The sequence below is a fragment of the Culex pipiens genome, chromosome 1 (assembly GCF_016801865.2).
Source record: "Culex pipiens pallens isolate TS chromosome 1, TS_CPP_V2, whole genome shotgun sequence".
In the NCBI taxonomy this organism is placed as follows: domain Eukaryota; kingdom Metazoa; phylum Arthropoda; class Insecta; order Diptera; family Culicidae; genus Culex; species Culex pipiens.
The window spans coordinates 11948200-11975399 of record NC_068937.1 but is presented as its reverse complement, the minus strand read 5'-3'; the positions used below and the strand labels follow the sequence as shown (position 1 = coordinate 11975399).

Here is a 27200-nt window from a genome sequence, read left to right as displayed (position 1 = left end):
TAACAAACTTGCTAACCCTCTCCCCCTTAATTTGTTACGTGATTTTAGAACGAACCTCGAGATATGTGTATCTTAAGTGGAAGTTTTAGAGCTTGATTTTTTTAAGTTTGGCTTGGTTAAAATACATTTCCAATTAATCATGCAGTTTGAAAATCTGGCAACACTGCTTTCAAATGAGTTCTCAAATGACATAAGTAGTATTTATATCATACTAGTCCTTTCTAATCTAATTTCTAATTTGGATTATTTGTCAACCCTGCAATGCGATTAAAAAAAAACAAATTCTTGTGAGGGTTGCTTTGACCTTCTACCGTTTTAAATCGTTGGGGAGGAAATTAGAGAGATACAATTGAGTCGTCTGAAAATATTGATGCTTGTTTAGATATTAATCTTTCTTTGTACTAATTTTGCACTTTTTCTATTTTCTTTATGCAAATCAACTTGTCGTTGATATTTTCAGAAGCCATTTGAATCTTTAGGTTAATCATACCATTTTTAAAGCTATTCATGCAAAAATACTAAAATAATAGGATATTTCTAAACCTACTACCGTCAGTGGGGGTGACATTGGGTCTGTGGGGTGAGATTGGGTCAACGTTATAGCGGTTCTATAGAACCGAAACCTGTACAAATTCGAGAAATCCTTTTATTGTTAAGGTTAGTAAGTTACTCTTATTTAAATGCATTTTCTTACGTGCTTATTTTATTTTGAAATGAAATCTTAGAGAATGGATACATATAATTAGAACTTACACTGCTTTTGTATGAATTGTTCTTATGTTTACATTTTGAAATATTTTGATTAAAAAAAAGGTTCGAAACTTGGATTTGCGGTTTTTTTTCCTTTGTTTCTTTTAGTCCATTGAATTTCGGAGAATTTTGTCAGATTCTCAAAAAATAATCCTAAAAACTCGGAATGGATGTATTTTTTCAGAAGACCTACAGGGTGGTTACACTTTCACGAATTTCGCGGATTTGGCGCGGATTTAGTCAGCGATAGCGCGGATTTCGCGGATTTACAAAACTGAAAAATATTTTTTTATTCAATATATTTTTTTGTTTAATTTAAATCGTATAAAGTACCTAATCATGTTTTGATTTGAAATTGAGTATTTTTTATTGAAAATTTTACAAGATTTTTTGTCAATTTGTTATTCAATATTTGTTTGATTCGTTTCATAGCTTCAATGATGTTATTTGAAAAATATGATCAATGTTCATGAAAAATGATCTTAATAATATATTTCAAATTTCTAGTGTACCTTATTCGACTCAATCTTGTTGGCTTAAACTAAATTAAAGAAAATATTGGTAAAAATCAAAAACAACAATAACATAAAAATTAAGAACAATATTCTAAGCCTTTTTTAAATTTTGCTTAAGGAGTTACATACATGTAAATCGACAAAATGTAAGAGGTTGGTTTGGGCACACACTTAAACTTTTTTTTAAATCTGTTTAAAGGGTATTAAAATATATATTTTCAACTATTATCAAAATAAATTTGAAAATATTTGGTTGTATCATTGCCGAGATATAGCCATTTCAAGTTAGCAGTTTCAAAAAACGGGTGCCACGATATCTCCACACTGATTTGACCAAATCGGCTCAAAATTTTGGTGAAGCCTCGTTTGTTTGTTTGAAAAAAAAAAAGATAAAAATGTTTTTATATTTTTCATATAAATAATCGCCAGTTTTTTATTTTTGTATTTTATTTAAAAAGCAAAATTTCAAAATCGGGCTTCGTCATGCATGTCTTGCAAGTCTTTATCTCAAATTTCAGCCAATTTGGTCCATCCTATCTCGAGATATCGTGGCACCCGTAAATCAACTCGGTGTTCAGAGAAAAACGCTCACAAAGTTCGACAGTTCGCTTTGCGCATTGCAAAATTTTGAACGTAAATTGTCTCTTACTCAGATTATTCATGAAATATCTTCATGAAACTTTCAGGAGTGATGGAAAATCATGTTTTTAGTGGATTTATTAAATTTTCTGAAACATGAAATTTTTGATTTTCTACATGTATGTAACCCCTTTTGCAGCTTTTTAACGAATGAAAAATTTATGCAATGATCAATATCTCATTTGATGAGATATTTTTTAAACCAAATGAAAATTTCACTGAAAAGTTTTAAGAATTTGATCTATTTCAATTGAAATATTTAACTAAAAACATATTAAATTTAAAACTTAAAATTTGACAAAGACTCAGAATTGGACAATTAATGGTTATAATTTGTGAGTAGTTCATTAACAGAATCTCAAAAATAAGCCGTTTGAAAAATTTGAAACCCAACTAATTACAAAAGATTTAAGTTCAAGAGAGCTAAAATTAGTTAAATCGAATTGGAGTTGAGATTTTTGGAAAAACAAATAGTTCGGATGATTTTTTTTCTCTAAAATTTCAATTTTCATAACAGGGTCTAGGGCCAAAAACCCTCCTGACCAATTATAGTTTTTTTTTGTATGGACAATTGTCCACGAAGGGGGGGGGGAGGGGGGTTGAGATTTCCAAAAAAGTGTCCACGTGGTTTATGGATGGTCCCTTTAACTTTTATTTCGATTTTTTATATTAAAACAGAGTTAAACAACTAAAAAGCAATATTCAATAAGAGAATAGCATGTCCCACAGTTTAGTGAGGATTCTAAGAATTAAACAAAATGTCGTTCAAAATTAAACGTTCTAATAAATGGTAAATCTTTAACGAACTCTGCAAAAATTTAATTTTATTTTAGAAAGCCACGGATAATTTTTCAGATTGATCAAACGGCATGTCGTTATCTTTAAAAGAATTAAAATCGTTATTTCCATAGATTCACCTTCTATGGAAATAACGATATAATTTAAAATTATTTATTTGTTTCATTATGATTTATTTTTCCTAAAAAAGTTAATAATAGATAATTTGTATTTTTTTTCCTGCAGTAAGGCCGTTGCAAATATTTTCTGAAGTTTAGCCCCCCCCCCCTCCAAAACTGGTCTGAAAAATCAAGCGGCAAAAAAATATTTTTTTCAAAAACTTCAAAATTTTAATGGAAAAAAAGTAAAATGAACTGAAATTAAATTCAAATGCATTTTTCTGCGTTTAACATCATATTTAGAATATTTGAGATCGATCATCAATTTTTTTGTGAAAATCCGTTGTACAAAAAGTGGTTCTGCAAAAAGTGTTTTTTTCGACAAAAAAATATTTCATCAATGTTTCGATATTTTGAAAACTCATGATTGCAAAACATCTGGGCAGGTGTAAAATGCATTTTAAAACTCCTTTTTTCATTCAAATGTTTGGACTATGGCTTGTAATTTAAATTTTTGTATTTTTTTATGTTTTTGCTCCCTCCACCTCCCTCGACTTTGGAGTCGAGGGACATAAACTTCAAAAAATATTAGCAACGGTTCAAAAAAATATTTTCGCTATTTTTGTTAACTATTTTTCTAGAGAACAAAGTAAATGAGTTATTAGAAATTATGAAACAAATTCACAAGTACTGAACATGTTGAGAATTTGTAAAGTTTTGATCAACTTTTAAATATAATTTGTTTACTTCTAAATTTAATATAAAAATAGCTTAAAACCTAACTCAATATAAATAACCACTAAATAAGGCACCTTTCACCGCGAAAGGGCGTCGCGGCGAGAGAGCGCGCGATAATTTTATCGTAACTCGACGACTTTCGTTATCGATTTTTTTTGGTTCGAGCTCCTGTAGAGTCCGCACCGCGCCTTGTAGAGTGCCGAGTGTGTGTGTGCGTTTTTTTTACGGTCGTAGCGTATGATTTTGTGTGAGTGTGAGGAGGTGACGACGAAAAAAAAGTGAATGAAAATCACACCCGATTGAGAGAGAGGGGGTGGTGAAAGCGCGCCCTGGGAAAGTGAATAAATTTTGAGATTTTTTTTACTGCTTTTTTAAATGGCGAAATCGCGTACTTATCGAGCTTGGTTCAATAAGGCGATTCGAAGTTTTATTGTTCGTTCGGTAATAAAGTAGCATTAGATTTGGCATCATTGTCAACTTTTTTACGATTTTCCTTTTTCCTTTTTAGAATAAATTACAGCATCCGCAGAATCGCAAAAAAATTAGAGAGCGAGCGAAACTCTCTCACTCGAGTGTGTGTGTGTGGGAGCAGCATCTTTGCACTTGCTCTCATTCTAGAAAATGTCATCCCGTCTCCGTAACGTGGTGTTAGTATCAGGTAGTACTACAACACTAGTCGCGCGTCGCTACTATCACTACTGCACGTAGTAGCCTTCCAAGTGGGTGCGCACCGGGGAGTGGCTGAAAATAGGTCACTTTGGGCCCCTCGGAATCTGCGCTGGGCCCCAGAATCGGCGGCGGCGGCAATAAAAGAGGAGAGTTTAATGACATGACAGTGCAGAATAGGGCGAAAACACCAACACACACCCACACACAGAAAGATACTGCCAAGATAACACACATAGACTGACGAGGACGTGGGGGCTCTTCTTCTTCTCCTCTGGTTGCCGGAAGTAAGTCGAAGGAAAAACGGACGATAATTGCATTATTTGAGGCAATTTGCCGGCGCAGCCGGAAAATGGGGCGTTTCCCCTTGGATTTGTCTTGGGCGCGTTGGGTGTTACGTGATTTGAGGAGTGATTGCTTTTGAAAGTAGTTTTTTGAAGAGTGGTGTTGGAAGTCTTTTAAAATTGTATAGTTTGTTGATGGAATTGAAAATCTGGCAGCTCTGATATGAGATATCGAAACTTGAGTGATGTTGATGGAACATTTAACAGTTGGTTTAAGCACATTTAAAAATAAATTCTTATGAAATTATTCAAGTTGAAAGGTATTTGAGATACTTTTGCAATGTGTTATGAGGAGAGGAAATCTGGGAACACTGGAAGAAATAGGGTCCTAAAGCCCTAGGTTAATTTTTATGTACAACGGTAAAAACACGATGAAAAACCATTAAAAAAAATGATAAGACAACATTTTGTCGATGGATAAACTATGGTCGCCTTGGAACGAGCTGTCAAGTAGACCTTTTTTGTCATGGAGGACCGCGAAGAATTTTTTTTAAATTGATTTAAAAATCCATTTTAAATCCTTTTGCGGTCGTACAAAGGGTCATTGTACTCAGAAAAATATGCTTTATCGTTGTGTACAGTAATTTCACAAATTTAAGCCTAATTTAGGAACCGATTGCCAAATTTTAAATGTTTTATTTAGGAACATAAATTTTATCTGGCAACACTGGCATGATTTAAAGAAAATAAGAGGTTTGTGGTGGTTTTGGTAGACATTTAATATATAATTGCCTTGTTAAAAATGCAACTAATATTTTCCGACTCATTAGTCGTCATTTTGCATTAAATCTTATCAGATAAAGAAAATGAAATTTTCAATTATTTTTATAGAATTCTGTATGTTTGTTGTTCTGAGTTATCAATATAATATTATAAATATCGAATTGTAAAAAGGTTAATTAATTTGAGGAATTAATTCTTTAAAATAATCAAAGCATTGTTTTTTTTTAAATTTGGGAAATACAACGATTGGATTGTTTTTATTTTTTTTTATAGTTTAAATAAAACAACTTCTGGAAAGATCTCAGAATTATTATTCTGATGCAATTATAATGTTAAGCTTAAATTTTATTTAAATTAATTTGCGATTTGCGAATTCACATTTTTTTTCATAGATTTAGTTTCTTTTTAAATAAAATGTATTAAATATTTTTTTGATTTTTTTGTATTAAATATAATCGAAATCTTTACAAAATATTGTAAAATAATGTTAAAGTGTGAGTATTTTACACCAAATTTGATGCAATCAATATTTTTACAAACAACTGAGTATTTTACTCCAAAAACTGTAATTTAGTGAAAATTCATACAAAATTCGTGTCATTTTATGGCCAAACTGCAAATTGTGATATTAAAAAAAAGTTTTGTGTGTGATAATTTTGTTAGTACTACAGTCATGCCTCGGTTTAGCACCGCATATGGGGGATGAAAAACCGGGGCGTGCATAACCGAGGTACAGAGCTTATGGGATTTTGGCTATAATCTTATGAAAAATCATCCAAACTTTTAAAAAATTATAGTGTTTTAGAATCGGAATGATGTCAGCTATCCATTGCAATTGTAATTACATAAATAATTTCACAAAAATACGTATTTTTAATGTACATTAAAAATGTTTTTTTTTCTCAAAAAAAAAAAAAATCTCAGGATCATTGTTTTTTCAACTGATTGGGGTTTTTAAATATTTTTTTTTAACAAATAACATTTTTTTTGAATATACTAAAATTTTCACAAAACTACGTATTTTCGAAAAAAATACATTTATTTTTAGTTTTTACAATATGGGTATCAAATGATCGGGATTTTTTCATACATTTCTAAAATAAGAACACATTTTTTTTTAAAATACTCAAAATTTTCTCAAAACTACGTATTTTAAAAAATACTCTGAATTTGAGTTTTTTACAATATGGGTATCAAATGAACAAGATTTTTTCATACATTTCGAAAGTTACAACACATTTTTTTGAAAATACTCTTTATTTAACTTATGCGTAAAACTGATATTTTGATATATTTTGATTATTTTGTTCAAAAATACGTATTTTTGTGATTTTTTTTAGAATTTTCAAAAGTTTGTGTTATAACTTTCAAGGTTTATGAAAAAATCCTGATCATTTGATGTATTGTAAAATACAGAAATTTTGAGTATTTTTATCGAAAATACGTAGTTATATGAAACATTGGACTATTTTCAAAAATTGTTGATATTATTTTCGAAGTGTATGAAAAAATACCGATCATTTGATGCCCATGTTGTAAAAACTGAAATTTTGAGTTCTTTTTTTTCGAAAATACGTAGTTTTGTGAAAATTTTAATTTTTAAAAATTTGTATTAAAGCTTTCAAAATAAAAAATGGTATTTTGTAAAAATTTAAATACATTTAAAAATAAATAATTTACACAATTTACCGTAAAACGGGGTGACTTTGATAGGTTTGTGACTTTTCCGCAAAATGAAGAGTACAATTAAAATACGTAAGGATTTGTTAAGAAACATACTGTCCGTGGTAGAGAAGTATTCAAAGTACCTCAAGAAAAAAAATCATAAGATTTTGACAGGTTTTAAAAGTTAGTGAACCATAGTTAAGAAAATGTTGATGAAAGTCATTATTTTAAACTTCTCAAAGTGTCATGATTTTATCAATGAACATGATTTTTAGTCGGAAAACGGAATGCATTTTCGGATTCTTTGGACAATTTTCCACTAGGAGAAGGTTAAAAAAGTTTGTAAATAATAAATAATATGTGTTTTTGAAACACAATTAAAAAAAAATCTCCAAATTTATAGGCAATTTCAGTTGAACAAATGTCATGTAAGTTGTGAAAACTTGTGATTCGTGCTTCGAATTCAGTATATAAATCGATAATTTTATAAACAAAACTAGTTTTAAACAAATTTCAGGCAAAATTCCGACTTTCTAACAATTTTATCTAAAATTTATATGTATTTTGCTAAAAAGCTTATACACTCAGTTAAATAAATATAAACATTGATTTTTTTTTCTTAAAAACCATATCAGCTACTTTAGTGATGGTACATTTAGCGTACAAATAAAGTTTGAATATCTTAAATATGAGTTTAACAAAAAAAATATGACTATCAAAGTCACCCCGGAATTGAAGCTAAGAATTTTTAACGTAACTATTTTTTCTAAACATTATTGAAAAAACTTTTTTTCCGAAATAGTGCATGGACTTTGTGTGGCCTACCCCAGTACATATTTTAAAAAATAATAATCTTGAGTAAAACCTTACCTGCTGTTAATATTGCTGTTAACCGTGCTGTTAATATTGCAAATTATATAATTTCGTAAAAAACAGTTTCCATGAAGTTTAAAAATTAATAAATAACAATAATAAAAAAAATAATAAAAAAACAGTATTTTGTTTAAAAATACTATTTAACACTTAAAAGGGCGAAAGTTTATATTCCCCCTCCCCCTTCAATTATGGTTTGAAACATCAAGGGACATAACAATATTTTTTTAATTTTAAAATTTTATCGAAATTAAATGGACAACTATCTAATGGACTAAAAGTAATTTATAGATTATTTTCCTATAACATTGAGCATCATGGAAACTTTTTTTTTGTTTCGTCAAAACTTAGATTTTTGGAAACTAATGATTGTCAAACACATTTCTGAATTACAATGCATTTTACATTATTTTTTAATTGAAATGTTGAAACCATGGGTTATTTGTAATTTAACAAGGATAACGTAAACTTTGACAATTATTTGCAACGGCCTTAAAATTTCGCTTGGTTTGATATCAATATGAAATTGGAATATTAAAAAATCGATTTATTTTGAAAACTTTTACTTTTTCTCATTCTTTTCTGCCTTTAAAATATATAAATATAAAAGTAAGAATTTTAAGCACAAATACGTTATCATTTTATGCCTCTCAAATTTTATTAAAAATAACACCGTTTTTCAAAGAACAAGTTAATTAAAACACAAATTGATGGTTAAACTCTCTAAGGCCAATTTTGTTTTTTGATAATTTTTATTTTTCCCGTGTTCAGTGTTCAGTTCACAGTTTAGAGTTCTTTTTTTCCAAGATTTTTTTAAGATCAAAAATTGGTTGAAATATTTCAGAAATATTGGTATTATTATTTTTTTATCTTTCCGAATAAATTTATTATATTGTTTTTGAATTTGAAGATTAGAAATTAATTTAAAAATGCCGAATTTAATTATCAATTCAATTCTCCTTTTATAATTCTTGGCTTCATTTGCCTGTCATACATTTACATCCAAGCTCGAGAAATCTCATCCCCCTCAACCCACTCAAAATCAAAACCGGTCTTTGTATCAATTTAGACGCACGATCCCAGCCCATTTGCTACCAAATATCAAATTTCATCCTCCTTTGATTGATACACTTCAACCATTACACACAAACACACACAAAAAAATCATGAATGAGAAGTCGTTCTCCTGCGAAATGCAAAAAAGATCCCCGGGGAAAATTCCACCCACCCTTCCTCGTCCCTTCTTGCAACCCACAACAATTGCACCCACACACGCGATATCTGAGAGGTCTGATTTTCCCTCTTTGCACCCATCCTCCCAACGTTGCGCGAGTATGTGTGAAATCTGACAGCGCAAGCTGTCACACTCGCACACGCTTCGCAAGGTGCAAAACGCACATTAGCAACCATTTTAGTAGTAGGCTGTGCGCGCCTACGAGGTAGACTACCCGCGCGTCATTCACAGCCCTGATTGACAGCTGACAGCTCTTGCGTGCGCGTTGTGTGTGCAAAAAAGTATTTCTTTTCTTCCAAGTTGTTATTTTTTCGCACACACAAGGGTTTTTTTGCTTCTTTGACAGCGCCGCTGAACGGAAAACTTTTTTGGGTTTGGGTGGGGTCTGACAGTTTGGCGTGAGAGAGGGAGAGAGAGAGAGAGGGAGAGCGCGAGTTGGGGAGCTTGTGTGAGTGCAAGTGGGACGCAAGCCGAATGTTCTCGACGAGCCCCGGGTAACCGGGATGCAATGCGTTATTTTTGATAAAATGTTGGGATTTTTTAAGTGTCAAATTTGACAGTTTAAAAATGTTTTTAAACAAAAAGAAGAAAAAAATAAGTTAAGGTCGATTTACACGTTTCCGTACCCAAATCGGAATCCGCCCGGAATGGTGCGCATCGACCTTAAAACAAAACGTCAAAAAGGGGCGTTTCCGGGGCGCTACTCACCAAAAATGTTTCCTCGTTTGTTTGTCTTATGTTGTTGTTGTTGCTGTTGTCTTCCCTAGTAGCTTATTATATTCATGAAAGTGCATCCAAAAGATTACAAGATGTAAAATTTCCTTATCACCTATGATCCCGTTTTCCTCTTATTCTCTGCGTTGTTCGCCCTAAAATTTTTTCCGAGCTGGCTCCCGAGCCTGCTGCTTCCGGTGTGACAGGGGCGTTCCCGTTTGAAGACTCTTCCGGCCGCGCGATCTTTGCTCTAAGATTTAGTTGGTGTTTTCGCTTAACTTTGCTTAAATTTTATAACTTTTGCTATACTTTTGTTTTGTAATATATTCCTGTCGGCGGTTTTCGATTTTTGGGAGTTTCTGGGATCCCTTCGGTTTTTTCCTTTTTTTTTGGTGAAGAAGACGACGAACACGACTCACGTCCGAAGAAGAAGTAGAAGAACTGGTAGAAAGGTGGAGTTGGGGCTCGATTCTTGTACTGCCTTGTACGTCTGGATGTATGCGCGACGCTAGCACGCTCTGGCGGTCGATTCGCAAAACCGGATAAAGTTAGGGTGTAATTATGGGTGGTGGTGATACAAGAGCCCGGCGAGGAACTTAGGATCCAGTCAAACCCGACTTTTCCCCGTTTTTTTTCTTTCTCGAAAATCAAAAACTCAACCGAAAATTCACACCCTTTGATGGAAAACACTAGGCGCTTCTCCCTTCTTCTTTTTTTTTCGCACAGGACACTTACGCCCTCGAGAAAATTCTCACTCACTTTTTTTTCCGCGACGACGACGACGCCCCGAACTTGTCTCGCACCACTCAGTCGCCAAGTCGCCAAGTCGCCAGTAAATCGCGCGCTCGCTTTCGAAATGCTTCGAAAAACGCCGAAAGTTGACTCCCGAAAAACCCGAAACTGGAAAATATTACTATTGCAAAAATTATAACAAAATTAAGATGATGCACGAACAGACGAAAAATCAACTTGTCTAGCGCTGGAAAATATACACTGGATTGACGGCGCTGGAAAATCAGGAACAGGGCTCAGGCCCAGGTTTTCCGCGCGAGAGAGAGTTCGGCACGAACGTGCCGAACGCGCTCCTCCCGAGCGCACCAACACAGCGAAACCTCACCCGTTTCTTATCACAGCAGCTGGTGTAATCGCGGCAAGCGGCGCGGCAAGGGTGGAAAATCGATTTTTCGTCTCAACGCATACACACAAGCAAAGCGCGAGTAGGCGACGATTGCCGAAGGGTTGAAGGGACGATGCGAAAGAAAGTGTGAGAGTGAGAGAGCGGGGGAAAAAAGAGAAGGAGAGTTATCCTAGTAGGCGAGCGCATGTGCGCGGTGTCTTGCCCGGCAGTTTTGCGTTTGGCAGCTGGGTTGTTGAGTGATAAAAAAGGAGGGTTGGGTGGTTGTGGTGGTGGTGGGCGCCTTTGTGTGTTTGGGGTTGGGGTGGTGTAGCGTGCGTGGTGTGGAGGGTGGTTTGACTGATGGGATGGGAGTAGGCTGGGTGAAACAGAACAACATTTTAGAAGTTTCAGCTTTTTTTTGAATATTTTAAAAGATTTTTTTGTTAATATTTAATTTTTTTTTAATTTTTTTTTGAATTTGAAATCTATTTTAAAGATTAATTGGATTCTGGACTTTTTTTTATCAGGCCCTTTAAACAAATGTAAACATTGAGGGCATCCCTTTCACACCTTATGTCAATTTCCATCTGATTAAGCGAGATACATAAGATGCATAAAAAGTTCCATTTTCCAAGATTTTGTATCAGAAGTTCAAAAAATTCAAAAAAATCGAACATTTTGAAAATTAATATTTTTTCCAAAAGAATTCTGTCCAATATTCACTTGTATTATTACGGGAACATGTTTCCAAGACTCCCAGAAAGCATTTCCAATCATTGGTTGGTTGGAAGATGCATAAAAAGTTCCATCTTCCAAAATTTTGTACCAAAAATTGAGCAAAATTCGAAAAAATAAAATATTTTGAAAATTAGACATTTCTCTTGACAATTTTTTCCCTTTTTTTTCAGAAATCACACTTTTCAAAAAAGTATAAACCCGGTCCTAGATTTTTCCATCGCAAAAGATTACTTTTTTGTCTTCTAAAAAAAAGTCTCAATAGTTACCTACAACTTAGCCGAAGACACCAAATCGATCCAAAATCCCTTTTTAAAATATTCAAGATATCTCGAATATTCACATGAAGGTAATAATCAATATTATGAAGAGTTCTCTCTTCTTAAAAAATCTTCCTAGCATTGTTGTAAAAAGAGTAATAAATATTATGTTTAAGCCTTGGTGCCAGCATTTTTTTCAAACTTTTTCGGCAAAATTAATATAAACACTAAATTTAAAATCTGATTTTAACAAATTTTAGGCGAACGGTTTCACAAACTGGGTGCTACTAACAAAAATTTGCAAAATATCATTGAATTTATGATTTTTTTTTAAATTGAATCAAAAAAGATTTATAAAATTCTGAATAGTTTACAATCGATTTTACAAGTTTTTCAATGACATTTTTTTTCTCCCACAATTTTTAAGGGAAGTTGAAACAAAATTTCTAATGGCCTAACCATATTTAGCATGTTTGGTTTCGTTTGTAAAATTCCTATGTACAGGACCAGAAAAAGTTTTTTTTTCGAGAAATTTGTTTTCTTCAATGCTTAGATATTTTAATAAATAATGATTGCAAAACAGTAGAACTTGTGTAAAATGCATTTTTAAGCATTTTTTTGTCGTTCAAATATTGAAGCTATGTTTTGCAATTAAAATTTTGCTATTTTTCGATAGGTTTTGAAAATTACAGGGTGGCCACTCAAGTCGGGAAATTGGGAAAGTCGGGAAAAAGTCGGAAATTCGCCAAAATCCGCAAAAAATCGGGAAAACTCGAGAATCCCAAGTATACTTGTTTGAAAATTATGTTTCAACTCTTGAATAATTTTGTCATATTTTGTACAATTTTCAAATTAAATTCACTCATTTTTTCTTAAGGGGTTACATACATGTAAATCGGCAAAAATGTTAGAGGTTGGTTTGAGCACACACTTAAACTTTTTTCAAAATCTGTTTTCAGGGAATTAAAATACACATTTTCATCTATTGACAAAACAAATTTGAAGACATTTGGTTGTATCATTACCAAAATACAGCTATTTGAAGTTAGCAGTTTCAAAAAACGGGTGCCACGATTACTCAAGACTGCTTCGATCAAATCGGCTCAAAATTTTGGTGAAAGCTCGTTAAACCGGTACCGTGTGCATGACGAAGGCCGATTTTCGAAAAGTTTATTTAAAACAATGATAAAAATATTTTTCTGTTTTTCATATTAAAAAATCGCCATTTTTAGATTTTTGTATTTTTTTTTTAAATTCAAAATTTCAAAATCGGGCTTCGTCATGCACACGGGATATATCTTGGGAGCCTTCACCGCAAATTTCAGCCAATTTGGTCCGTCCCATCTTGAGATATCGTGGCACCCCATAATCAACTTGGTGTTCAGAGAAAAACGCTCAGAATGTTAGACAGTTCGCTTTGCGCATGGAAAAATTATGAACTTAAATCGTCTCTAACTCAGTTAAATCATGAAATATGTTCATTAAACTTTCAGGAGTGATTGAAAATCATCTTTTAAGTGGATTTAATATTTTTTTTGTAATATGAAATTTTGTGATTTTCTACATGTATGTAGAATTTCCATCTATTTCAGAATGAAAAGGCCATTTAAGACATTAAAAATCCTAATAAATATTAAATGAATTTAACACAGATTTTCATAATACTTTGTTATGAATCAACAGATTTTTACTATTTTTTTTGTTTTTCAAACAAGATCTATTTACCAAACAAAAAAAAAACTCAGTTGATGTAAACTTGAGATTCGACGTGAACGGTCGAATCACACGTAAAATCATGTTTTTACGTATAATTTGTCTCAAATTTTCATTAAATTACATTTAAATCTGAATGTTTAATAACCTGCAAAGTGTTACATCATAAATGATGTAACATTCGGAATAATTTTTTTTTGTGTGTAGAGTTTGGCAATGAAAAATACTTAATATTCATTAAGTCATTTCAAATATTTTTTTCCAAAAGTTATCTTGAACTTTTTTTGTGAGTATGGGTAAATTACCTTAGAATTAAGCTAGATTTTCAGTTTTTGGGAAACTTAAATATCGAATAAAATCCAATCGTTGTTCGTTCTTAATGAAATTTTTTAAGATTTTCTTACGCGTAATATTTTTTTTTTGAAAAAGCGAAAAATGAAATTTTGATTTAAATTATTGCGAATATGTATGTTCAAAGGATTTTTCTCTTCGAAAATTTCGCCTAAAGTAAGTTGTTAAACATGTAATCTTATCAAACTGATTTTATCTTATTAAACTGATTGAACAGTTTAATACTGACAACTTGATAAATCAGATCAAAATTTACAAAATTTAGATATTGGAAATCTAAATTCGTTGAAATCATGTAATCATGTTTTAAGCATTCTATGATTTTAAATAAAATAAAATTTAGAATAAAATGTTTTATCTATAACTTTTTGCCATTTCGAGTTGAAATGTAGTATCAAAAACCAGTTTGAAAAATTAACATTGAAATTATAAGTTTTTTTCAAGCTTTCAGTTATTTTTCAAAGGCTATTATTTGCTTATGTTTCTACTCTGAATCAAAGTAATGAGTGCTTCCATTTTTTAAATATCTTTTAGGAGTATGATGTTGAGTTTATTTTTTTACGAAAATTGTAAATAGGAGAAATATACCCATTTCAATCACTCTAAGCCGATCGACCAATTCTCATCACTTTTGCCGTTTTCCGCTATTAAATCAACATTTTCAGATGTATTAACAATGGAGAGTTGCTTGCTCACTTTTATTTGAGCTATTTATTACTTTGGAACAGTCAAAACCATTTTATTAAAGCTGTATTTCATGATCAAAGTTCTGATAGGCCGATAATAGAAATAGGCTGAAAATGGTATAGTTCCCCTAGTTTGATTTTGTTTAATTTGTTTAGATTTTTTTCGACGGTTGATATTAACTTTTTTTTATAAACAGTTTTTTATTTGAAATCATTATTTAGATAAGAAATGCCTATTTTTTTTAGTTTATGGAAAAGTCGGGAATTTGAAAATGGGATTTGAGTGGTCACCCTGAAAGTTTTGATTAAAAACATGTTTTTTAAACGACCACAACATTTCACGAATGTCACATTTCATTTTTAAAAGTTGAAAATCGAACCATTTTTCCTAGTTTGTTTTTTTTTATCTGCGCATGACCATTTGCATTTTTCTAAATATGGGCATTTTTTTAAATTGAAAAACTTTTCAAAAAAGTTGCCTGAAAATGTCTTTAACTTAAAAAAAGAACTTCATTTTTTATATAAATTATTTTTTGATCATTCTCAAATTTTATGACTCTCAAACTTACATAAACATAAAAAAGTGTTTTTTAAAAATAAATTTCAATTGACAAAAAGAGATTTCAAAATCAGAAAATTAATTTAGTAATCGGTGAATAATTTTTTGTTGAGAAGTCTTCATCCTTAACCACAGCTTTGCGGATCAAATCTAACCAAATCGATCCATAAATTTCTTCACGAGATACAGATTTTGAATTTTCATGTGCTCATTTTGTTTGACAGCTACACAGCAAAAAATAATGTAAATTTGGAAGCTGTAATTTTGGAAGGTTGAATATTACCTCTTTTATGATGTAATTTTACCTCAATTTAGACTGAAAAAGTGACATTACACCAGAAAAGTGGTAAAATTACACATTTCCAGAGGTAAAATTACACCTTTTTTCTGACATAAAAGATGTACCCCTTCCCAGATGTAATATTACCATGATTTTTTTTCTGTGTAACGAATGATGCAAAATGGCTTCTTTCAGGTAGAGTTTTGTTTTTGTTCAATGCTGTTTTTTCAACTTGATCATAATGTGTATTTTTATATTAATTTGATTATGAAGGAAAAAATATCAGTGTTAAGTTAAATAATACTGGAGAACCGAAGATAATATCAATCTTCGGGAAAAATAGTAATGTGTGTAATAAATGTTTGACACAAACTCAAATAAAGGACAACCAATTCGAAATTAATATCTAGAAAACAACTTAAGAAAATAAAACATATTCCATGATTTTTAATGACGAGACTACCTAGCACTAACATTTCGCCTCCCCTAATTCAATCCCTATCCAGGTCCCGAAAACCATTTGCACCAGATGATTCCAGCTTGGTGGTCAAACGCGACAACGTCACCACCACAACTGAAGTGTCCTGGACGACGACGACGACGTCCAACAAACACAACGACACCGCTTTCAACCCTCCGAATTTGGTGTGTCTCTCCCAACAAGGGCGGAAAAACCACCATCTTTTGTCGTTTTCCTTTCTTGAAGAAAGAGAGAGAATTTTGAAGCGTGAGAGAAAATTTTCATTTCTCGCTCTCTCACGAAGTTATTCTCTCTCTTTCAACTTTACTCTTTCCGTTCGGTTCGGTTTTTTTGTGAGTGTATTGGTTTTGCGGGGCGCTATCCCGGCTTAGAATTGCCGGGGTGACCCCGCGCCCTGTCGGGATGGCACGTGTGGCAGAGGGGGTTGTTGGCCGCGAGGGTGGAAACCTCCTCATCCGCCCGGCCTGTGGCAGGTGAAAGAATGGGTTTGTTGCGAGTTAGAGCGGTTTCGAGAGGGGGAGAAATTAGATAAAATTTATGAAAAGTAGCGAGATAATAATTGCATCCTGAATTTGACGTTTCGGCTCACTTTGATGGTTGGACTTCTTCAGGGACTTTTTAACAGCAATTTTTCGTCCACAAGACCACCCTAAATTCGCCGGATGGCCCGGGAGCGCGCTATGTGACCGGGTTTTGCTCGCCGGTTTTGTGGTGGCTGGAGCGTAAGCTTGGAGTGAGAAGCTTCTTCCTTTTTCCTTCTTTTTTTTCGCCAGGAGCTTTCTCTCGATTTGTACGTGATAATGGTCGGGATTTATTGCTTTCGGACGGGCTCTGACAGGTGAGTAGCAGCGGCAACCCTGTCCCTGTCCAGATGGACGGGGTTGACAATTACCGAACCGACATCTTTGCGTCTCCATTCAACAGAGAGGGAACGTACATATTCTTAACCGGATTAGGGCCGCACCCTTAACCTTAGAACGAACATCGGGGTTTGATGGTTTGTGTGTGTGTGTGTGAAGGCGAAAGCGTGCGCGGCGCTGTCATAAATGCAAATTTTCGGGGATTTTGATGGCCTGTGGAATCGATGAGAGGGTTTATTATTTATTGACATGGATTTGAAATGGATGAGTTATATTGCTGTCAAAAGGAGAAAAAGATATTCTTTATAAAAATTTTGGGTCAGTAGAAAAACTACACCTAAGTTCGATTCATACTTAAGGACTACAGTCCAGACTCGATTATCCGAAGGCCTTGGCAAAATTTCACTTCAAAATTTTGGATAATCGAACCACGAAATACATTTTTTCGTTGTTTTTTTTTATTGTTGAGCTTTAGTTTGTCCTCTTAACTACTCTGAGGTAATTTAGAATTTTTAAATCCAAGATGGCGGCCAAAATGGCGGTGATGAAATATTGAAAATATGCATTTTTCAATTTATTACCCAACCAACCATTCAAATTTGACTAAAATGGGGTCGCAAAACTCGAATTTAATGTAAACAGTAAGAAAAGGAAAAATCCTGAAAACAAATTTTTTGTTCGTGATTCGATGATCCGAAGTCCCATACAAACCTCCGGATAATCGAAACTTCGAATAATCGAGGCTTCGGATAATCGAGTCTGGACTGTACATTTGAAGTTTGATATACTTGTGGATTGTATCACAAAGCATTGTTTTCAGACGAATCTCAGTTTTTTTTCTTTTTAATATTCAGAGAAAATATATAAAACATGCATATGTAAATTGGCGTTACTGCAATAATGCTAAAGACATTTTGAAATTCTTATTGGAAGTAAAGCATGAATTGAACAGTGCGTTTCTATTTTTGGCAAAATTGTTTTTCAATTTTTAAAACTTGCTGCCATTGAAAATTCAGATCCCGATTTGGACAATTCTAGAGTTTCTTTTGGAAAAGGTCCTATGAGCTGTGGGATTTCCTATGGACCTTTTAAAAAAAATCTAGACTTTATTCCAGAAATTTCTGTTTCCATTTTTAACACTTGAAAAGGTATCAAATATTGTGTTTTCCGGTTTCGTGTTGATTTTTCTCTAATTAGAAAATGTTTTCAGATTAAGCACGCGCTCCTAACTCCAACCAAATTGCTGATTTACACTATTCAACCCTTTCAAACATAAATTAAAAAAAAAAATGTTGAAGATGGGAAAATGATTCTGATAACCATACTAAAATTAAAGGATTCTTAAAAAAAAATGATTTTTTGGGTAATATATGACCCATCAAGCCTAAAAGGGTTAAGCTACTTTTGTGTTATAAAACTAATAGAAACTTGCTTTCTCACATCCTTACGAGCTATTTATCACTCGATTTCAGTTGAAAACGTTTTTTATGAGCTGTAGTTGAACGTCAACATGGCAACATTAGAGGCACGATGGAGTTACGTGCTGTTTCCTTATTCTCTTGAAATTCGCAATTTTTTCGACATTTTTAATTTTGTATTTGTTTAATTGAATTCAACTGTCAAAAGAAGCAAATTTTGCATCATTAACTTTTTTCATACGAGGCTCAATACAATTTTGCGGCCAGGTCATACAAAATGAGCATGTGATTATTCGAAAATCTGCATCTTGAGACGGGATTTTCTTATCGATTTGATTTCTTCGGCAAAGTTGAAGGTTGTTATTAAAACCTTTCAGAAAAAATAAGTACGAAAAAATAATCCCGATTTTTTTGTAACTTGTAACTTTGTAACTTAAATTTGAGTTCTCGAATAACGTACTTTTTATTTTGGATTTTTTTTTTCATATTTTAGGGGACCGTAAACTGGGGTGACTTTGATAGGCCGGGATGACTTTGATCGGTTTTTCAAAAGTTGATCGTCGTTGATCTTGGCCGTTCATAGTCACCCGCGACAGACACGGACGACAAAACAAAGAGAAAAGCAAAAAGTAACTTTTTCAAAACTTTTTTTCGTAAAATCACGAGAACTCGTGATGTTTATAAGCAAACCCCTTATGTTTATATATCAAAATTTTTGTAATTTTCTGCTCTACAAATTTGTAGAACATTGTTACACTCTTAAAAATAACCCTTTCAAAGTCAGAAAAAAACACGAAATTTTAAAATGAAAATTTTCGTTCTAAATGAAAAAATGACCCTTCTGGGTCAATCTAGATTCGAAAAGTGCATTAAATTTCCCTTAAAATGAAATGTCTCAAATTTTTTTACAAACGAGTAACGGAAAATGGCAGAGTTTTAGTGTTTTTTTCGATGAAAAATACATTTTTTCGGAATTCTGAGTACGCCATCAAATCGCGCGTCTAATTTTACATAAAAGTCTCTTTGACACCAAATTTCTATCTCATCACCGTTTCAGGCTGCAAATTATTGAAAAACACGTCTTTTTTCGCATGCTCAAAAATGAAAGGGGTCGTACCGCCCCTCCCTCACGAGATATCAAAAAACGGACCTCGGATTCGTGATCAGGGACAAAAGCTACCCCTTAGGACAAAGTTTCACGCAAATCGAAGAGGGGTCGGGTCAACTGCTGTGTGAGTTGGCGGAGAATTACCCACTTCAAAAATCATTTTTAGAAAAAAAAATTGCGATCGAATATGACTTTACAAACTTTGAATATAGTTCACCGTTTCAAAATTATAGCTGGCCAAGGTAAAAAAAAAATCGAAAAATGTTGCAATTTATAAATATTTCATTAAAAAAGTGCCCTTGCAAAAAAAAAAGAAAAAAACCCGGAAAGCTAAGAAAATTCCGTACGATTTCCCACATTGTTGGTTGCTGAGATACAACCTCGTGAATCTAAAATTAAAAAAAAAGAGTTTTTCTCAGTGTCATCTAATTTGTCCTTATTTTCCAACTCTCGGTGTTCCGGAAAATATTGGTTATATTTTGAATGCTAAAAACTATACTTTTGGAAGAAATTTTTTGGTTTTTTTTTAATTCTGGTCCAAAATTTGAAATATCGAAAACAAGTGTTTTGCAAATGTTTACTTTACCTCTTTTCTAGTGTAAGTCAACTTAAAAAGAGGTTATTTTACATAACAAAAGAGATTATATAAGAAAATCAAATTGTACACCTTCCATATTTACCTAGCAAACTTTTGGGAGTAGCATTACTCAACTGAAACAAGTTTGAAGCATTTCATGTTACTTTTGCTCTTCTGTTTTGAAAATGCAGCTTGAAATTTCAAGCTTACCTATTAAATTAAATTTCTATGGATCTACTATTTCATCTACTATTTATTATTTGACCGAGCCACGTAGCCCAGTGGTAACGCTTCCGCCTCGTAAGCGGTAGACCGGGGTTCAAATCCCGGCTCGGACCAACACAACTGGTGATCTTTTCCCTTCTGGAATCGATTGCTTAGTAAAGGGAAGGTAGTGTATCGTCACAAACTGGACCTTATCACGACACCTTAGGGAGGCGACCTATGGAATGTTAACATTAACCTTAACATGTTAACATTAAGTTGAGAATGAAACTGCCACTGAATCCGCTTTGTAAATGCCGGCCCCGATACTCTTCAAGGGTGTTCCCCTCAGGAACTGGGAAAGATTTACTTACTTTTTTTTACTATTTCAGAAAAAAAATCTTATTGAAAATTGAAAATAAATCTTTCAATTTTGAATGAAATCATTGAATTCCTTGACATTTAAATTGTTAGTCAATCATGGGAAACAGCTTGTATCAAGTTTTAGAAAGTTTTCAGTGTATTGCGTGTCAATGAGTTTTTTCTCTATTTTTTGACATAAAAACAATTGCATCCTACTTCAGTTTTTGTGTTTATTTTTTGTTCATTTCGTTAACAACATTGTCAATTAGATTGTGGAAAAACATAATTTTGAATTTTTGTTTTCAGATTTAGAGTATGGTTTAGATGTCAAAACATTGGCATAGAGCCAGCTAAACTTTTGAAAGTTTCAAATTGGGTAATATCTGATCCTTTAGAATGTGAGGCTTGATGCAAAAAAAAGTCTCCTATTTGTTGTTCTAACAAAAGCAGTGTATCAGGAAATTTATTAGACATACTCTACTCTTTTGGCGAAAATTGTGTTCACAATTTATAGAAATTGGAATTACTAAGTATATTTGACAGCTGCTATAGGAAATTTAACAAAATTGGGTTAATTTTTAAGCAACAAGTTTTATCAAAATTTAACCTATTAAAAATTTTTAGATAATAATTGTTTTTTGGCAATATGGTTATCAACATTAATGTTTTTGTCATGCTGGATATGCACATATATACTAAAAAATAGAATAAATTATTAATAATTAGATTAATCAGCAGTGATTTATAAAATTAAAAAAAAAAAGAATTTGATTGAGCTTTTTGCAAAGTACTTTGTCATATTGGTCATGTGTAACATAACACCCTGCACCTTCTTTTTTTTTAATTTTCTGAAACTTTGATTCTGCTTCCATAATGGTTATCCGTAGTAAATATTTTGAAAAAAAATATATATATATTCAAATTCTTTCATTATGGAGAAAATTGAAATTCAGAAATCATGAATTTGATTCATGAATTCGTGAATAGTGGGATTCTCGCTTATCATCATGATACATAGAAACCTCCTTTTACGCGGTGCGTTACGTTTTTCTAATTTGTCGATTTCTCTGAGACGACGCAACATTTTTACAATCTTTTAAAAGCAATTTATAGGTTTTGTCCAGATCTAGAAAACGCTTTTTGAACTTTGCAAAAATATTGTATGGTTTAAGAAAAATCGACGAAATAAAAAGCGTAACGCAACCGCGTAAAAAGAGGGTTCACTGTATAATAATACATGATTTTATTAATTATATTCTAAAATCGTGAATTGAAATTAATTATTATATGAGTACAGTTGAAAACATAGGAAAATTCAAGGGTTTTTTCATGAAATCGTGAAATTATGACTAAAAATATTGATGACGATTGATATTTATGACGTTTGGTTGTTTAATCTTTTTTTAAAGTAAACATAAATATTTCCTTTCTTAACAAAAGTAAATCCCCTAAAACTTAGATCAATACTCACTCGCGTTCGTGATTCCTTCACCTTTTCATTTGTAGGTCACTTCTTGCCTCCTCGCCCTAATAGTTCGCTCTAAGATTAAGCACTTCCCTAGCACCTTTTCCAGCTCCAAAGGTATAGCAAACCCCTTTTTCTTAACGCGTGCCACCCCCCTTCGGTTTCGCCGTGTTATCTGATTGATCAATATGCGCGAGAGTAAAAAAAAGAAGGTTATTTTTACGCCGCGCCTCACAGGTCAAATCGATATCGCCACCGTCCTGGTGGAGCTAAGTGGGGGTGTTGCTCCTTCGTAATTGAGGTTTGATTAATTTTTCGGCTAGCTTTCATTCTCGAATGTCACGTTTTGGAGAGGTTTGGAACGAGATCGCGAGTTCCACTAAAATAACAACCCTTGTTTTTGGGTTCGAAAGAGCCTAGGCTCGAACTTCGTACAATTTTAATAACCTAAAAAATTTATTCAATTTCCCGTTTTCGAATCATCTCTCCCCCTTTGGTTGTAGGTAGTCTGGGATCGGGAAAATTTCAACCCCTTTAAAATTCTCCCGGAAAAAAATGGCAAAAATGCATACACGCACTTTCACCACCCTGCTTTTTGGACGACGCCGAAAACGTGGTCAGACGAGAAGCATCGTCGAACGGGGGATGCTGTCGTATCCGGAATTTGTTATGCGGAGACCGAAGGGTTTGTAAATTTGCATTAGGATGGACAGCTAGGGATGTTCCGGTTGAATTTGGAGGGGTTTTCCATTTTTGCCACTAGATGGAAGCACTTCAATCGATGAGAATCGCATCAAACTTTGCATGCAAGTTGAATCGGAAAACGCCGAAATGTAGGCAACCGTAAATTTTGAGCATCTCTAACCTTCCCGAAAAACTCCAGTACAAATCAACATCGAACCAGAACATGCTGCTGCTCTCCGGTTGCATACTTCACGTCCAAGTCGCGTCCATCATGTGTTACGGTCCTCTTTTTTCGGGTCGTCCACCATGGTGTGGTGGTGGCGGCGTCGGATGCAAATTAATTTCGATCCGAACCCCTTTTGCTTTTACAGAGGAGGACTGCAGCGCTCGGATTGCATCCAGGTTTGTTGTCTACACGTGACGGACAGACGGACGGGTAGTGAAAGGCCATTATCGTGGTGATTTAGAGTTACTGGTTTTCCCTCTTTTTGAAGGATGCTGGCCATTGTTGCGAAGGGTCCTCCAACCCTATTGCTTGGACATTGTTTATCTGCGAGGCATATTTTAAACCTGATTTGAATTTGAAGGGGGAGAAATTTTCGGACCGTTTCAAGCTTCAAAATTTGAAATTTAAAGTCTCGCAAATTCTTTTTGTAACAAACAAACGAAATTCTCGAAAATCTACAACAAGCTTAAAATTCAGGTTACAAATCCGGAACCGGAGATCTCGAAGGCTAATAACGGAAGGGTGCCAATCCCACATGCTGGCAGTAAATTATTATTTGCATACATTCAGGGGGTTGATTTTCGATGCAAATGTAAACAGTCACAGTGCTGTTATGTGTGGGCCCCCTTAATTAAATCGGGAAATTCGCGTTCGGCAAGGGTCAGCGGGCCGAGACCCACCATTTTGTGGTTTCGGGCTCAAATCGAATTAGGTCCTTTTTGGGATTAGAACTTGGGGATTGACGTTTCCAGTAGGGACGTCAGATTTGAGGCAATCGAGAGCAAAGTAGGCGTTTTTAAATTGAAATGTTCTACTTTAACTTCGATTACGGACTTCAATTTTAAGGTACTACTTTACTGTTTCGTGTAAAAAGGCATCAACAAGGTAGGTACGAATTTGTGTGTATGTGTTTCATTTCTAAGAAGTTCTTTTCTAAAACGGACTTCAATTTGGAGGTAATCTTTCAATTATTCTCAGCAATCTTGAAGTTCTCAAATAATAACCGGTAAGTACTATGTAGAGTAGAATCAGTGAATAGTTTAAGTCTGTCATCTGTCAACTGTCACCAGTCAACTGTCATTAGGTTTAAGGGTTAGTTTGCATTAGAACCTTAGGGCAACTTGTGCGTAATCTTACCACAAGTTCTTCCAGGATGCTTTCTTCGGACTGGCTGCGCTTGTGTTCGATTAGATTAGATTAGATTAGAACTTTAGGGCCACTTGTAATCAAAGCCAGAGAATTTACCATTAAAATTGAAAACATGCTTAAACTTCTTACGAACGATTAAGAAACTTTTCCTAGAATCAACCTTTCGCAAATTTCGCTCCCATTCTCCTTTTTTTTTCGCAAATCCAAACACTCTGTAGGGGCGACCTCCTTCCATAAATCACCTTTTACGAGGTGGTTATTAAGTGAGCCATTACGGGTTCCTGAATTCCCGTGTGTTTCTCGCTCTTTTCTTAGTACGAAACCTTCATTACACGACGTCAAAAAAGGCTAAAATTCCGTTTCACCTCTAGATGCATAAATTTTTCACCTCGTAAAGTAATGGTTCTTGTGAAGCGTGCTGTTTGGTGATGAATTAGTCATTAAAGGTAATGTGGGCTTCAAATTTAGTTCAAAGACTTGCCGAAAGTAGTTCGCCCCAAAAATCGATAGCTTTTTCAGACAGGACGCGCTCATATGCGTAAACGTATGAGAGTGTGAATGATTTGACAAAGAGAATGCATACATTCGTGGGATTGCATCCCTTCGGGATGAAGTTGCTCGTGCGGTTGATTTTTTAATTTTCAATTGTTCCCAAATCCAATATAATTAATTAATTAAATTCGCTTTTTATGATACAAGGACAGTTGAAAAAAGGAATTTATGAAAATATTTATATGAATAAATATGAATATTATGAATACATGAAAAAAAAAAATAATTCAGAGAACAAGAAACAGCTGAATTCAAAACTAATGTCTTTTTCTAAATTTCCCGCAATCGAGATTTCGTGATCAAAAAAATAACAATGTACCATCGTCAAACTACGTAAAAATCTTCATCTTTAAGATTGAAAGTTACAAGACAAGCTTGATCAACAAAAAAAATATCTGAAATTCTTAAATTTCATATTATTTTGAACCAAAAATGTCACCTTCATTTAATTTTTCCTATACAAAAAATAATGTTTCAAAATAATAACATACGAATAGGAAAATTCTAAAATTTAAAACTAAAAAAAATCGAAAAAAAACAAAAAAATATTTCCATCTATTTCCAAGATTGAAAATTCAAAAATGACAAGTTCAAGCTATCATTAAAAAACAAACTTAAATTCTTAAATTTCGTAATATTTAGAACAAAAAATTTCACTTTCGTTTATGTTTTCCTAAATTAAAAATTAATATTGTAAAATAATTACAAACGAATTTCCAAATTCTAAAATGCAAAAATGTAAAATGTAAAATTCTAAAATTCTAAACTTCTAAACTTCTAAACTCCTAAACTTCAAAATTTCAAAACTTAAAAAAATCAAAACTTCAAAACTTCAAAACTTCAAAACTTGAAAACTTCAAAACTTTAAAACTTCAAAACTTGAAAACTTCAAAACTTCAAAGCTTCAAAGCTTAAAAGCTTCAAAACTTCAAAACTTCAAAACTTCAAAACTTCAAAACTTCAAAACATCAAAACATCAAAACTTCAAAACTTCAAAACTTCAAAACTTTAAAACTTCAAAACTTCAAACCTTCAAAACTTCACAATTCAAAAATTCCAAACTTTCAAAATTTCCAATTTTTTAAGTACTGAAATTCCAAAATTCTAAAATTCTGAATTTTTTTTGTAATTCAATATTCCAAAAAAATCCTAGATTCAAATTTTCCAATATTCCAACATTCCAAAATTTCATAATACTTAAATTCTGGAGTTTTTTTTTTAAAGGTCCATTCAACCAAATTTTCAGTTTTTGCTTTTTGGGTGACTCAAGGCGGTTTCAAAAACACAAAAAAAGCAAAAACTGGAAATTTGGTTTGGGACCATCCATAAACCACGTGGTCACTTTTTTAAGAATCTGTTACCCCCCCCCCCCTCGTGGACAATAGTTCATATAAAAAAAATCTTTTTTGTATGGATCGTGGACAATCGCCATACCCCCCCCCCCCCTAAAGTGTCCACGTGGTTTATGGATGGTCCCTTTATTGGACCTTTGAAAAAAAAACTCCAGAATTCAGAAATTCCAAATTTGGCGTAATCCATAAAGTATGTCACGCTCTAGGGGGGGGGAGGGGGGGTCTGAGCAAGTGTGACATTGCGTGTTATAAGTATAGGAAAAGCGTGACAAAGGGGGGGGGGGAGGGGGGTAAATTTTGGCTGATTTTATCGTGACGTACTTTATGGATGAAGCCTTTCCAAAATTCCATAACTCCAAAATTTTCAAATTCCAATATTTCAAAATACTAAAATTTTAAAATTTAATAGTTAAAAAATTAAAATAATCAAAATACTTAAATTTTAAACTTCCGAAATTCCAAAGTTTCAAAATACTTAATTTCCAAAATTCGAATATTTCAGAACTCAAAAATTTTAAAATACTTAATTACCGAAATTCCAAAAAGGTGACAGTCCGATGTTTCAAAGTTCCAAAATTCCAAAATTCTAAAATTCCAAAATTCCAAAATTCCAAAATTCCAAAATTCCAAAATTCCAAAATTCCAAAATTCCAAAATTCCAAAATTCCAAAATTCCAAAATTCCAAAATTCCAAAATTCCAAAATTCCAAAATTCCAAAATTCCAAAATTCCAAAATTCCAAAATTCCAAAATTCCAAAATTCTAAAATTCCAAAATTCCAAAATTCCAAAATTCCAATATTCCAAAATTCCAAAATTCCAAAATCCTAAAATTCCAAAATTACAAATTTCTAAAATTCCAAAATCCTAAAATTCCAAAATTTCAAATTCTAAAATTAAAAAACTTGAAAAACTTGAAAAACTTGAAAAACTTGAAAAACTTGAAAAACTTGAAAAACTTGAAAAACTTGAAAAACTTGAAAAACTTGAAAAACTTGAAAAACTTGAAAAACTTGAAAAACTTGAAAAACTTGAAAAACTTGAAAAACTTGAAAAACTTGAAAAACTTGAAAAACTTGAAAAACTTGAAATACTTGAAAAACTTGAAAAACTTGAAAAACTTGAAAAACTTGAAAAACTTGAAAAACTTGAAAAACTTGAAAAACTTGAAAAACTTGAAAAACTTGAAAAACTTGAAAAACTTGAAAAACTTGAAAAACTTGAAAAACTTGAAATACTTGAAAAACTTGAAAAACTTGAAAAACTTGAAAAACTTGAAAAACTTGAAAAACTTGAAAAACTTG

General features: G+C 32.9%; 1 protein-coding gene across 4 annotated transcripts in view; it reads right to left on the bottom strand.

The window, feature by feature from the left end:
• The window catches only part of LOC120431379 (ELAV-like protein 2), a 30180-nt gene extending 19410 nt beyond the window's left edge, over positions 1–10770 (bottom strand). For all 4 annotated transcript variants that reach the window (XM_039596512.2, XM_039596522.2, XM_039596519.2 and 1 more), the window contains exon 1: positions 9752–10770. The gene's annotated coding sequence lies outside the window, so the exon portion shown is untranslated. The remainder of the gene's footprint in view (positions 1–9751) is intronic.
• Between the last annotated feature and the right edge of the window lie 16430 nt (positions 10771–27200).